Source organism: Nipponia nippon, unplaced genomic scaffold, assembly GCF_047370975.1.
Source record: "Nipponia nippon isolate SJK-2023a ecotype South Korea unplaced genomic scaffold, ASM4737097v1 scaffold_6, whole genome shotgun sequence".
In the NCBI taxonomy this organism is placed as follows: Eukaryota; Metazoa; Chordata; class Aves; order Pelecaniformes; family Threskiornithidae; genus Nipponia; species Nipponia nippon.
Window position 1 is genome coordinate 73,878,974 of NW_028262380.1, and position 16,077 is coordinate 73,895,050.

The window sequence follows — 16,077 nt, forward strand, 5'->3', positions numbered from 1 at the left end:
TCCTTCCAGAGGCTTGTAAAATAAATATAATAATGAATGGAGAGGACTAAACCAAAGAAAAATCTTGTTTCAGAATTATCAGAGGAGAGGAGAGACAGCATGTTGCTTTTTGGAATAAAGTAGACATTGAAAGCTCCTTATGCTGTGAAACAAAATCATGTAAATGCTTGCTTCACAAATACATCTGGTCATGGGGATAGGTATATCCACCATAGACACGTAGCTTTTGGAGCTGGTTCCTGCCTCTCTCGTCTCTTAAGCCTCTCCAATACAGGTCATGCAGGGAAAGAAGTGGATATCAGGGAGGAGTTTCATTTACATCTGCTCTTGCCCAGCATAGAGTCCAACAGAGACAACATGTCACCAGCTTAGGTTTGAGGAGCTCTTTGGCTGTTCCATTTCTGCCTGCGAGTGATTTGGACTATTATACAGGTTTAGGAAGATGTAACTCAGTTTCCTCCAGCCATAGGACGAAATGTTACTTTGGGATGGTGATTTCCACTGAGATTAATCATAATCATGGCCATGGCAAACTGTTACCCTGCTTTGTTCTAGTGATTTCATTGTACTGCACATGTTAAATCAAAGACGGCTGAGTTTGTATTCTTGGTACTGCTTAAAAGTAGCCATACTGCTGCTATTACACATTGGCCGCCTGAGTTAACTGATTATATGGTTATTTAATGTAGCTAGGCGGTAAGCCTTATGCCATTAAGATGATTCAATTGTTACAGTCCTAAATAAAAGTGGACAATTTGGATCAGGAGCCTGAACATCTGACAAGCTGTGTGGTGTCTAGATCCAAAGTTGTGGTTTAGCATGCTATACGTATGTGGGCAGCTGCACCATTTAGATGTGGATCCAGGCTTGGGCTGGAACACCCCAGGCTGGTTTGAACACTTCCTTCCAAAGTCTGGCGGGTTTCAGTGTGATGGTTTTCAGTTAGGTCCATTTTTAACAAAAGCAAATGCAAATGAGAAGCTACCCAGAAATAGCACTGCATATCAATTTTCTACATCAATTTATAATGCAATGGAAACAGATGGTACATTCAGGCACTGTCAGAGAAAGCCATTTGATTTTGGTGACTATTCCTTTTTTATTTTTGATGGTATATTTATTCTGTCTGTTTCCATTGCTGAGTTGTTTCAACACCTGTATGAAATAGGGTACCACTGTGAGAGCTACGTAAACTAATCATGGTAACACATGCAGCTTTCTCAGTCCTGAAGTGATTTTTCTGACCAATGGTGTAAGTTGTAAAGAATACCACTTTTTGATGGCAATCAACAGTGTTCACTTGGTTTCCGCTTGCAGAAAGAGAGAATAATTTATCAGGGATCCTGAGAAGCCATTTCCAAAATCATGAAAGGTTCCTTCTATTTTTAGGAGGCATGTTTCATGTTAAAGATGAGTCAACAGGCCATTTATTTTGATATTGTATTCCACACAGTATTTGTATTCTACTTTCTCTACAGTATTTACATAAAAGGCCAGTATGGTGATCTAAATTCAGGACACATAGATTAGGGAAAAGATTAATTCAGATGAAGCTTGGGGCAGCACACAGCTTATGCAATTTACTGCCACCATTTCCACTGAATCTTTGCTGATTAATTCAGCTGCAGCAAAAAAGTGACCATTGTTTTTTTAAGGGAGGAGCATGGTCAAGGTTGCTCGGTTGTATAGTGTTATTGTATAGTTCTGAAGTAACCCCTCTAGTGTCTACAGCCAGTCAGAAATTCTCCAGTTAAACATTTTCATCAGAAATTGTTCATTCGTGAAGATTCAATCACTAAAATCCATGAAATATCTCATGCCCAGGATAACATTTATGATCATGATGAACAAATGCAATGCAGAAGGCCCAGCTGTCTATTGTTAGCGTACAAAGAAGCTGATTTAATTTTGAGGACTGAACCTCGTTTTTCCATTTTCCAGTGTCCCCCACTCACTGTTCTCTCTCACACTCTTCAAGTCTTACTCTGCCTTGCATTTAGTAATTACTTCCTGGAGCAAATACTTGAATCCCAATCTCAGTAAAATAATATAATTGCCAAGTTAGAAAGTACTTCGTCTGCTTGGTCTTCTTTTTTCTACCCCCAAGCCGACCGTATTGCATCTTTAAATTCAGAAAATTCTCTCATAACAATAGAACCATTTTCCTTCAAGTAAAGTTTCTCTTTGGGTGATACATGCAAATAAACGCATCTTCTTGAACTGTTGAGTTAGCATCTAACACCAACTCTGCAAGTATAAGATTCTGAGCATCCTTTCCGCTCTATGGCAAACATCGACATTGGATAAACGGTTACAAGCCATTTATCATAAAACAGTTTCCCTGTATTCATCAAAGGTAAATGAAGACTAATGTGAAGTATTGCAACAATTCTCACACCAGCTCAGACATATAACAACTTTGGAAACTCAGAGAAGGGGTCATTGGGTTGTGAATGACATCCTGAAATGTAAATCCTGAGAATTGAGGTTAAAAAAAAAAGGGGGGGGGGGGAGAAGAGAAAAAAAGGAAGAGCTCATGTTCTGTGCTCCATAAAGAAGGGAAGGAAAATGACTGATAGTTCAATATAGTGCATGAAAGGAGGAAAAGATCTGAATTAACTGAAACAGTGTAGTTAAGAAAAGGATCAAGAAATGTTCTTCTGTGGGATGCAAAACAAATTATTTCAATTTCATATGACTTGGTTTTCCCATTTTGTAAAATGGGGAGTATACGTTCTTGTTTTGTTTTGTCTGTTTATAGTGTGAAGTCTCCACAGCAGGGTCTATGGAACCTGGCACAGTTGGACCAGATCACAGCTGCAGTCTTTAAATTCTACAGTATTAATCAATGAACCTTATTTGTTATCTATGTATGATGGCATGGTCTTCTGGATTAGTGTTGTTGGCAATACCGTTGAATTTACTAGCAATACATTTCAATTGGGTTGCTGTTGTGAGTCAGTACAGACAGCTCCTTAGCAGCAGTGTGAAGCCATGAAATCTCAGTGGATGTGCTAGCCACAGAACCAGTGTGTGACCCTTTGCCACACAACCACTGTTTGAGACAAAAAGAGAAAACGATGTAGTATTTACTTCCCAGTGAAGGACATAATTAAAATTAGATTTACAGTGAGAAGAAAATTAGCACATTATGTTATTTCCCCGTATCAGAAAATGGGTGACTGTAAAAAAACCTTTGTTTACATACCATAATCTATTTACCTGATATTTACAGATAAATAAAATTGACACAGATCAGGCATAAATCAATGCAAATCATATGTTTATGTTCATCAATTGAACCTTATTTTTTGTGAATTTGTTGATAACCTATTATTTCAATAATGAAAAACAAGTAAAAACTTCCCCCAAAAGAGCAAATTCTTTTTCTATTTACTATGCAAATAGAAGCAAACTGCATTTTCCATTTCTAATTAAATCTCTACCTGTTCCTCAATCAGGTAAATTGCTATTAGCTCCTTGCTAAGTTATTTTTGGGACTATTTTGAACAGAACTATTCTGGTTGCTATAATTAAGACTTCTAAAATTAATATTTAAATCTTATAATTGCCGGACTATGGCATCCTGAGAAATAATAATTACCTGTCTGATTGCAGAGTTGAAGTGAGCTGTTATGTGCATTTGACTCTCTTTAATCTTGCAGCCTGTATCCCTGTTCACTTGAACAATGTTATTAAGTTCTGAAGCTGATTACATGGGTTGGTTTGTGAGTCAGACAGCCAGCCCTTCAGGCATCTAAAAATAATGTTCTGTTTCTTTTGTTGAGGTGAAAAAAAATGCCTGTACCACTTTAAGCAACATGAGCTAGACCTTAGAGTGAAAGCCCAGCCTGGTCCAACCAATTCAAAAACCTCACATCAAACCTAAATTTCTTTTTTGGTGCTAAAGGCAGGGAACACGAAAATTCTTGATCTCACCAGCTGAATGTCGAGCTGAGATGGATGTCAGTATCTCATCAAGTCTGTCTGCAGCTCCTGTCTTGACGTCTGAGACTCTCTAGGCTTTGATAACAGCAGGGAATTTGAAGCAGGGAACACAAGAAATGATTAAAGTAATTGCTCAAAAATAGCAAATAACTCCATCACAGGTTATTATCTGCAGTGAGGTTATGTTTGTGAATGGAAGGGAGAGTTCAGTGTGCATGTATAATCCAGAATGACAACGTTCCTAGAAAACAAGGAGAACTACAAATTACTTCAAGGATGAAATACCTGGAGAGAGTTCAGTTCAAGACTGAGAGTAGGTGTCCATTACCTTTCATGCTTCTGTTTAAAGGTCTTCAAGAAAAGACTGGACTTCTTTGGATGCATCAAGGGACTGATATTGCAATTTTGTTTCTTTATTTTTCTCCTTGGAAAGCATGTTCTGAGTCAAAAGTTTTGATTTCTGTATATTCACCCAAACATGAAGAGCAGCTCAAGAACAGTGGAAAAAGCAGACAGAGGAAAGAAAAAATTCTGGTACGGCATGAAAAGAAAAAATTAACCACTTCAAGAGTCTGGTTTTCAAAACTAAAGGTCTACCCTCACCCTCTCTAATGTGAAGCAACCTTTGTTAGCAACCATTTGTTAGCAAAAAGCTGATTAAGGCTCAGTGGAAAAAGACTGCTTCTCCTGCAGTGATTGAGTTAATGCAAGACTTGAATTGCCCTCTAGAAGCTTCTCTCTATTGATTATGCAAGAACCTAGGACAACTACACTCTTAATTAGGATCCTCAATTAAGTACTTAAAATTTGGTGGGATCAATGCCAACCAAAGCAATTACCCTCACTTTTTTGTACAAATAGAGTGCTACATCACGTCTTTTATTTCCTGGGAGACTCATCACTGAAGGTACAGTTCTTGAACTGAAAACAAATGTTTTTTTACCACTTTCTGTATTGTCCTGATTCGGGGACCTTTTGAGGATCTAAAATGGTCTCTACAATACTATTCTTTTTTCCCTTCCCTTCCCTTCCACTGAAGAATTTACCCCCATTCTGTGTCTTCCACTGCTCCTGTATAAAACCACAGTGATACTGAGTGCAAGGAGACAGACTCACCCCTCAATACCGAAATTAATACAACTAGGCAAGCGCATTTGCAAATAGTCCCCAATGCATCTGCTCACGTCCTCCCCTCACCTTCAGTAAAAGAACTGTAGTTTCCTCCTACATTAAAGTCTTTCTGTTGCTCTGAAATTTCAACTGCTCATTAGTATTTTCAACATAGCTTTCCTAGAAGATGGGGATAGGAACTAAACAGTCATTAGGTTCCCTACCGTATATTTGTAGAACTTCACAAACCTTAGTTTCACTTTGCATCTCATTGCCCTTTTTATTTCCTACACTTACACTGTAAGCTTAAGAATATACCATGTACTAGCTATTAGTTTACATGTTGCTACAATCATTGCATAGTAATTCCATACATGACTAATTAAGCATCAAGAATCAATTTGAACTATAGCTCATCAATTCTTTAGAGAGCATTTAAAAAGAAAAGAGAGACTTCAGCCAACTGTTCCTTGCTTTATGTGATTTAACTTGTCAATAATAGATGTTGTGATATTTTCATCTTCATTATCATAATTTGAAAATTCCTTTTTCAAATCAGAATAGTATTGCAGAATGGATCTCATGGTTTTAATTATTCCAAAATCATGCACTACTTACAATAATTAACAACTGTCTGTAATTATGGGTGCATAGGGGTTTCTCTGCTTAATGCAAAGTGCCCTGTTGAAAGTCAAGGTATTTCAGTGGGGGAAGGACATAAAATGTCACAGGATATGCTGAATAGAAAGCTTTGCTCTTCTGATAGAGAGTAAAATAATTTTCAAATTAAATTTTAATTTTTTTTACTGCCTTTAAAAACTGCTGATCTACTTTAGGAACCATAAAGAAACATATCTAGATATGTATATATAGCTGCATTTATTTGACGTGTAATAATTATACTCAGTAGGATGGATGTGGCAGGATTATCTTACTGACAGTCTGTGTTATGTAGTCTGGTTATTACTGAGAAAATAACAACACTCTGGTCTGTGTGTGTGTTGGGGTGGTTCTGGCAATCACATTCTGTTATTTTCCAAATCAGAAATTAGAAACATCCATAATATTTATATAAGATAAGACAAAGCACCTAGTGAACTAATGACTTTTTAAATCTGAGAAAAAGGAGATTATTCCAAAAGTGATCACAAAATTGCCTTTTTTTTTATTCCCAGATAGGATATCTTTCTTTCTCTAAATATAGCAGAGCTGGTGATCGGAATGGTTAATGAGTTTGAAGCAAAGTATTTTCTTCAAATAAAATTTGAAAATCAGTCACCTAACATTCATTTTTCCTCTAAATTAGGAAATAATTGTTATCAAAGTTATAAATTATTCATAAATGGAGTTATCTCTGATCTTGAAGTGTTCATGTTTCTAGTGTTCATCTTTGCCTAATGTCAAGAATTTAGACCTATACAGATTCATCTTTCCTAGCCTGAGAACTTGCATTCATATGCAGATCTGTTCATCTTTCTTTCCAAAATAATAGCTATGCAACAACAGTATATTTAGAAACATTTTTTCCTATAGAAAAGGACAGTTTTGCTCAATTGACAGCTTGAAGACTGCACACTTGTGTGTGTGCACACGCATGCGTGTTCACATGCATGTACATTATCTGCATACATATTTCTAACCATAATAATAGAGTTGAGATTTCCTCTTTCTAAGCTTTTGTTCAATAAACAGAAACAAAGTCTTTTATAGTCAGGAATCAATGATCATTTGGAACCATTCAAGCTGTACTTTTTAATCCTGATTAGTGAGAATAGCAACACTCCCAACGAACAAAACTGTGATTGTATTAAGTAGAACTGACAAAAGTCCCATTAGAAAACGATGCACTCTGCTATGTTTTCCTATAATGCCACTTTTTAAAACAAAAAGTCCCGTATTTCTTTTGTCAATTGCCAGCCAGAAGCTGAAATTCATCCCAAATGTCTCTGCACTGGCTAAAAAAGTATTTTATTACAAAGATGATACTGCCATCTATTGGATGACATTACTATACAAAAGAATTATGTCATTTGTCTCTGGATTCAGCAAGGACAAATAAATTGTGTGATTCACCTGATTTCCTGTTGAGTTTTATTAGCAACTAGATTATAACCACCTTTATTTAGTGTATAATGTATGTCTTGTACAAAGAGCTTGGTCCACTCTGCTGCCATTACCAAATTACATGGAGAGAGACATTTTAGCATAATGATAAACTTGAATTTAATGATGTGTCACTGGAACAGCAGCAAAATAAAAAGCCAACAAAAACCCTACCAAAACCACCCCTTAATACTGCCTCACATCTCAGAAAGATCTTATAGAGGTGTTTTCATGCACAGTGTCAGAGAGTGGAACTGCATCACTTGCTGTGTTGGAATAAAAGATCTCATTTCCATTTAAGTGGCAATCTTTTGCAATACAAAGAGATTCCTGTGATATACAGAGACTTCACAGATTTTTTTAAGTAACCTAGTGAAGCTTCAAAGAAATATTTTGCCCATCTAAGATTGATTTTATTTTCTTATAAAATTTTAATTGAAGTTCTGATTTCTTTTGCAACATCCCTGCAGCAGCTATCTATATCTTAGGCACATGAGATGTGCATTTTTATGAAGAATACAGGTGTCAAAAGTATAAGCACTGAAAACTTATAGATAAGCTTTGATAGTTGTACTTCAGTCCTTTACTTAGTGGGACCTCATGGAAGTAACTGAATACTGTAAAATAAATGAAGTAAGCTGGAGAAGTGTCCCCCTGTGCTCTGTCAGTTCTGGCAGTGCAGAGACCTTGAAAGCATTGCTCTGCTACAGAAAACAGACAAACAAGTAATAATGACAACAGAAACCAATAGCAAAAGAATGACAAATCTCCTTCTTTGACTTCATCTATTGCCATATCTTTATGACACAGACTAATCAGGGCTTTCTTCTTTCTCTTCTTTCTCAGCTTTCAGAAGAGCAAGAAGTCATTTTACCTTTTGTGGCCCAGGAGAAAATTAGCTGACTACAGTACGTATCACATACGTAACCTCTGTTATTATTGACGCATAGACCAGCGGTAACTGGCTTGACTTTTTATTTCTAAAATGGACTTGGAGGGCCAGCAGTTGAAACCAGTAGGAAGAAAATTCTTCTCTACTTTTAAGTAGAACATATGTGACTCGGAACACTGAAGCAACAGCAAGCTGGAACCTCACAATGTTAATTGTACCGGCATTGTGGAGAGCAGAATTTCACTTTGCGGCCTCTTTGATTTTTTTATTACTGAGGTTAAACCCAGACAAGTTTAGCTAACTGTGTGCTAAGGCCAAGAGAAGCCATCACAGAAAGTACAAGATTCTATTCTGCCATGCTTGAAAAAAACCCATTTCTTCAGGCTAGTGTTCTCCTAGGTAAGTATAAATGCCTCCCATTACCATTAATGGCACAGAAAGGATAGCTAATAAGTATTAGACTAGAACTCAGGAGATCTTGCATCTAATTATACTTCTGCTACAGCATTTCTACATGACCTTGGGCCAGACAAAAAAAAAATCTATCTAAGCTTCAGGCTACTACTGGTAAATGGAGATAATGATATATTTGCCGCTTACAGCAGTGTTGTGAGGTTAAACTCAGGTTACTCTAATATTAACATTTGTTTTCCAGTATTGAAATGATAAAAGCCATTAAAGGTCTATTGCAGTAAGATTAGAAAGGAGTTTGACTTTCTTTTTTGTACGCTTATGTTTTCCCTAACACATCACTTAAAGAAAAAAGGGTATTCTTTTGGAAAGAGTCTCTGCTAAACAGCAGCAGGAAGATTTGTGTGTGGCAAAGCACCTGTAGGAAAAGAACGTGCAGTAAAAGGGGAAGAAAGCTACACTCCTGTTCTGTGGAAGATTGCAGAACCTGCCTACAGAAAAGCTGATAATGTGAACTCAGTGTATTGCAACAAGCAGAATTTCGCCATTATTAAAGGGGAAATGTCTGTTGATGGCAGTAGTGTGAAATTATGATCTCTGCCAGCTCCAATGGCAAAGGGGATATGGAAAAGTGGCACCAGTATAATATCAAAGCTGTGTTGTGGGGTTTTTTTTTGGACAGACAGCAGGTGAATTTACAGAAAATGCAATTTAGATTTGCCTTAATACTAATTTAAAGCCACAGTACAATTTGAGTTATACTATACCATGCTTCCAATGTTTCTACTGCCCCATCACACTGTCTTTTTTATTCAAGTAGGCAGACGTTTTCCATAAGGACATTTGTTCCTTTCTGCAATATCTATGGATTAGTAATACTGTGCAGTTCCCTTGACGGGCACTGACCAAGTTCTTGCTTTAATAAGCTCTTGGTCTTTGGTCTCACAGAATCTTCTTTTCTCCATCCTAATCCTAACTTGACCAAGTATCTACTGGTTATATAGTAACTATGCCAGCAGGATATGTTAAAAAGGAAGGAAAAAACAGCATTTTACTTTGTCCAGTCTGGTTTTCTATCTAAACCAATGCCAACTATCTAACAAAAATTGGATGTTCCTCTAGCAGCAATAAAAATCACAAGGAAGAGGTCGAATATTTTCTTCTCTTTAAACCCAAGGGCTGCAAACACAAGGACCACTGCATGCTGAGGTTGCCATTTAGCTGCTCTAGAACATGCTACTTGCAAGCTAATGTTGTCCAACAAAGCAAATTCTAGCTTTAAAAATGGTATTTTGAATGCTTGCTTTAATGCTGTACAGGCTATACAGACACAGGGTTGAACATAAGGTTGCAGATATCTGTTCAATCTCATTTCTGCAGCAATTCAGTTGGGGGATGAGAATCAAGTAATTTTGAAACACATTTTATTCTAAGTCTCCTGGGCTGAATTCCTGGTTTTATTTGTGCTGGAATGTGTCCATTAATATAACACGTTCAATTAGCAATACTAGAAATAAAAACAATTCCTTACCCATTAAACTGGCATCACACTTCCATTCTCCCCGGGAACTGAATAACAACTTGTCAATGTAATGAAAAACAGTTTTTTTTATTCCATCTCTGACCTGAGTGGAACACATGAAGAAATAGCACATGTGAGTGTGATGAGCTAGAGGAATTCAGTATTGACTAGTACCTTCGGCTTAGTTATCAAGAAAAGGAAAGGATTAACTTCTGGTTAAATAGCAACTAAGCAGCATACTGAAAAATTTTGGAGTGTGTGTGTGTGTCTATAAAATGCCTTTGCTGTGTCATATAGTTATTCTGTGGTTCAGGGAATTAATTTAAATCACACTTTTCCTCTAGTGGCTACTTCATGTTCCTCTTTTCATGATACTCTTCAGAGGTTTGATGTCTGGTTTTCTAAAGGTCTGAAGACCAACAGCTAGAACTAAGTCAAAATATTTATATCCTGAATACATGAAAGACAACTTAAAATACTGACTTTGCTAAAATGGCGTGAGCCAAGCTCAGTAGCCAGTTATTTCAAATCTGAGGACCTAACATCAATTACTTCCCCTCTTGGAGATGCCCAGAACTTCTCAGCAAAAGAGAGTAAGAGAGAAGACTCCCGCACAGCAAAAGCCTTATTTACAGTATCTGACTGCTTGGACAAGCAATAAAATCAGCTACTGAGGCAACATGGAGTCATTCTTTTGCATGTAACACCGGGTGAAGTGGAGAGCAGCATTTACAATTGGGAAAGGTTTATGTGCTCAGCAGCTGGACTATGACCAGAGTAGAAGAAAGATATATTGACTGTTTGTATCACATTTTTGTACTCAGACAACTGTTTGTCTCTCCAACAGAAAAGACAGGAGATTTAACTGTCCAGAAAACCAGATGTGGCTGAAAGGTCATTAGCAGCACCTGGCATGCCTAAAAAAACAGATCCTGTATGTCTCAGGTCAGATATTTAAAATTAGTGAAAACTTCATAGTTCAAGCCCAATCACTCTAATCTTCAGACCCTCCCTCAAGAATAGGAATAGCAATGTAATAATGAGTAGATATGGATTGTATATAGCAATGGAATTCATGAAAATTCACAGCTAAATATAATTTAGTGTCTTCATCATTCAGGATGATGAACAGCAACCATCCTGTGATCTTTATCCTATTCAATGCATTAATGATAACAAATTTGTAGAAAAAATTACCAGCATACAGTGTAATTAAAGAACATACCATACAGCTTAAACATCAGGGATGGTGCAGCTGGAGATCAACCCTAACTCTTCATTATGATAATTCCTAAATTTCAGTGGTTGAATGTATTCATTTAACAGAAAGTTTGGGGATATTTTTGAGAAGAGAGAGAAAGGAAGTATTTTAATAATTCACACCCACATAGATGCATTCATGACACCTTTGTGTACCTCAGCTTCTTAGTGTATTCCTTTCCATGTTCCCTCATTTCTTCTGTCTCTTTCTTGCCTGTATTTTTCCAGGGTCCTCCTTTTCTTTCTAGGCTTCGTCACTTTTCAGTCTCAGTGATCTGTATTGAACACAAGTAAAACAAAAATGGAATAACTTTTAAAATAAACAACAGTTCACACACCCACCCCCACCCCCTAGAAAACACAAGTAAAACAGAGATTGAGAGAGTTCAACTAATGGTACCAGCTCTTTTTATCTACTTTTTATTTCAGTCTGTAAAATAGTACTACGGATGGAAGGAGATAACTTAAATGACAGAGAGTTCCTGGTATAAAGGTTTTTTCTTCCTTTTGTAGCAACCCCTCAGAGAAACAATAAGTGAAACAAAAAGATAGAGATTCTGTTCTATAAAGTCTCTAAAGTTCGACTTACAAGAAATACTTGTTCAGTTATGTAGTACAGCCTCCTCCAGAGAAAGCAGAAGCAAGACAAGAGCCAGATCCTAGTTTACAATGTCACTCAAAATAGAAATTATTTTGTAACTTTTATGTTTCCTGGGCCTAATCCAAATGTCTCTGACTCCCATTTTCATTTTAAACGTGCACTGGATTAGTCCCCTTTCTCCTTTTCCCTTCCTTGACAAGCATTAATTATTTGTATGCCACACATTCCTGAAGGACACACAGATGAAGGGAGACAGACATTTCAAGCTGGGGTGAAAAGAGGAAAACATTTGTTATTAGCCCCAAAAGTCAACACTTTGTAGGCCAGAGTTAGTAAGGCACTCATGCTGATAATAAGCAGAGATCATGGCAAAAGGGAGCAGAGGACAGCAGTCTTCCAACATCCCCAACTCCACCCACCCAGCAGCTGTTCTGGAAACCCATTATAACAATTTTATAGCCATTCCTGTAGATGCCAAATGCTACTTAATAAACATAAATAAATTTATTAAAGGAGAAGCTTGTCCATAAACTTTGGAAGATTTTCGGTCATATTTTATGTCAGCTCAGTTTGATGTCACTTCAGAAAACTCACTCTCTAATTCCACTGCATACTGTAGATGTCTCCATACCTTAAGCTATATTTATCCTTTACAGAGCCAGCTTGAGACAGTAGAATTAACTAATATAAGGCAAGAATGAAACCATGAGAAAGAGAAAATAATATTAGAATCATATTCTTGAAATACAGATAACATAATTGAAATGATTAATTTCATTTCAGATTAAAATGAAACAGGATTTTTCCTGTGTGGTTATGATGTTGGCACCAAAGATATTGGTTTTAACAACAGAGAGGAGGTAGGTGGTAAACTGTGAATGAATTGCAAGAGACCCAGAACTTGTTTCATATTGGAGTCATTTTGGATTAGTGAATTCAAGCAAACGACTAATCCTTCACATTAAACAGGCCAAATCCTGAAAGTGTTGAGGACCCATAACTTTTGGGAACTGCAGATGCTCAAACTGCTCCTGATTTGTCTTGCTCCCCTCCTTTGGGTCCTATACAGTTTAGTGCTGGGTGTCCCTAATTCCAGGTGAGGCAATCAGCTGGTGATGCTCAGGAGCAGTACTGAGGTTCCAAATAGCTGATCTTACAGTAAAGGCAACATTTCACAGAGCATATGCATGACTACATAACATTTTAAAAGTTCCATGCAATTTTATACTCAGTGCTTTAGGTGTCATTGCAAAAGCCACATTCATTGAACGAGCGGAACATGCACTATAATAATAACAAAGTATTTGCTATTTAGCTTACATCTAGGTTCAATCAATTTTTCAACATCAGTTCTCTAGAATAATACTGTATGGCCTGCAATAAATAAGGCAGTAGATAGCTATGCAATTATAAGAATCTATAGATTTGTATGTTGTTTGAACCACAGCAACAACTCTTCATGTTCACTCCAATAACATTCAATTAGCTCTAATGAGTGTAAGTTTTAATGCTTAACCCAATGCCTCTCTAAGGATATGCTTGCAAGGAGGTGTAGCTACTAGCTGGTAAAATATAGCACCATCTGATTAGAACAAATTATTTTCAAAACATAACTGCCATAAAAAGCTAAAATGAAAGGTAAAGTGACAGAACAACTGCTGCTAAATTCTATTTTCAGCATTGTAATTGGGATAATATACCATAATTTATTTTAATGAGTAACAATTAAGAAATGGTTTCTAGAGTTGCATATAATTTCTTTCAATTATTAGTTATTAGTTGTTCATGCATAAATGTGTTTTAATATTGGCTTATCTGAGCTCTATTAGGTGATTAAAGCCTTTCAGTATATTAATTTTTCATGTGTAGAGTTGTACATTGCAGGGGCAATTCTAGCACAAGACATTTATAAGAAAGAGATCAGTGACACTTGAGAGAAATATTTCTTAAGTATTACAAAAAAATATGTAAAGCAATATGAGAAAGGTGTCAGAGAAAATCCTGATATGGTTAACACTGAATTTTGTTTTATCTAACTGCAGCTACAGTTTAATGGCCCCTGTCTTAATAAAATATTTAAGTTAACCTGGTTGCAGAGTGACTTATTATACTGCATATTCTTTCACTTTATTAGGATAAGGAAATATTATCATGGGAGGCTATGCTAACAAGCCTAGACATTGCTTGTATTGTTAAAGAATAGGTTCACATCTCAGAGGAGTGTAAAGACCTAGAGAAACTGGCACCTCTTTAACTGAAAAGGCATTCTACTTATCTTATAGAAAGCAGTCTATTTTGTGCTAAGAAGAATGGCTTATAACAACAAACAGCCTCTCTGCTATCAGTCATTCTCACATAACACAATATTTATTGTACTTGCTCTTATCCAAGCTAGAGGGGAAAAAAAAAGAAACAGATGCTGAACAATTCTCTTCAGAAGGCAAACATTAACCTGACCTGAGCATAGTGCATCTTAACCTCATCAGTATGAATCTCATGGGAATCAATGCCTATTCTTACATATTCATCCAGGGAAATGTTCATAACCAGGATATAATAGGAGATCTTGGTATAGAGAATTTTTTTTTTTTTACTTACAGTATTCTGTTAGGTTTTTTTTATTTATTTATATCTATATTTATGTTCTTTAGGCCTCCATGCATCCAGAAACTTAAGAATAATGAATAAACCTTCAAAGATTTTTTCCATAGTTCCACTGTAGGTCATTAAAATTAGGTTAAACTGCTTCAAGAAATGTGGATATTTCTAACCACTATGCACATGTTGCTTTTGCTATATTTTAAAACGTATTTCTTATTCCAGTTCCATTTAGCCATCAAAACAATAACATCTGACTATAATTAATAATTATCTACTGCAACCATCTTTCAGGACATTAAATAATGCACCATGATTTACAAACCCCTCTTAATTACAAACAGTCTTTGTGGCAGTTGGATAATAAACAAATGTCAAATAGTCCTAAATTTTAGTGTCCCATTGCCCTGAATTTCAGTAGAGACTGACAACTTGCTTCTTTAAGCTCCACAGAAAGGCTTTGTGCTTGGATCATTTTTGACTATCATCAGATGAATTGAACAAAAAATAAGAAGCTATTTCATTTTACTGTTTCTAAACAAATTAAGTTTTGTCTGGAAAAGACTGCTGTGATCAGCATGAAGGTTTCATGCATGCTATTTCTCTGGATGTCGAAGATGGGTTTCCGTGAGGATTTGTTACTTGTTTTTCCCTTGCAATGAAGCAAAGCCTATTTGGTACAGATACAAGGTTGACTAAATCCTTCTTAGACAGCAGCACAGAGTACATGAGCAACGCAGCACAAGAAGTATTACAGTCTGCATAATAAATTTATTGAAGCCTTTATTTTCCTGTACATTTAAAATCTTTTCTTTTCCTGCTGAAGATTATATTCATCCTGAAACATTACCCTTCAAGTGTTAAAATGACAAGTGCTGATGAAGGTAAAGCTGATCAGCTGCAAGACTCCCACTGCTGAACATTATAAAGTTTCTGTTGTTCAAACAGCTCAGTTAATTATCCAAATGTGAAGGGTATCAGGAGGGGACCTGCTGAGCTTTACAGCTGACTTCCAGGGAATTGTCCGTAATGGAGTTGTTATAAGAAAATTATGACAGACCCAACGTGCACCGACCTCTGCTTACCTCTCTTGAGGAGTTGTGCAGGACCTTATAATCAAACAGAGTTAGGACTTTCCTCAGAATCAAAGGGAACTTATATTTTGCAGGGGAAAGCAGTCCAATCAGCCTCACAGTGTTTTATCACACAAACCCAGAGAGGATTCCAGAGTCATGCATGTTAATTGCCTGCTGTAAAGATGACTGGCATTCCTATGGTGCCAAGGACTACTCTCTCAAATTTAGGTTCTTAAAATGACTATCAGGCCTTGTCCACAGTTAAAATTGTAGTCCTTGCTGCCTCTATGCACATTTTTTGAGAAGCCACATGATCTCTCTACAATAAGCCCTCATAATGGGTATTTATGTGACTGTAATTTTGTTTTCTTAAGCTGTTACATTCAACATTTTGTGAACGTGGGACATACAATTCCACAGCAAAAAACGTCAGGGTGAGGAAGCCTCAGTGACTACTAAAGAGCATGAAAGAATGTGTAGTATTGAGGTGAATTGGGTAACAAATGGAATCTGCTAGAATCAGCTGCTAGAAGACTCAGACCTTTGGTAAATCTGC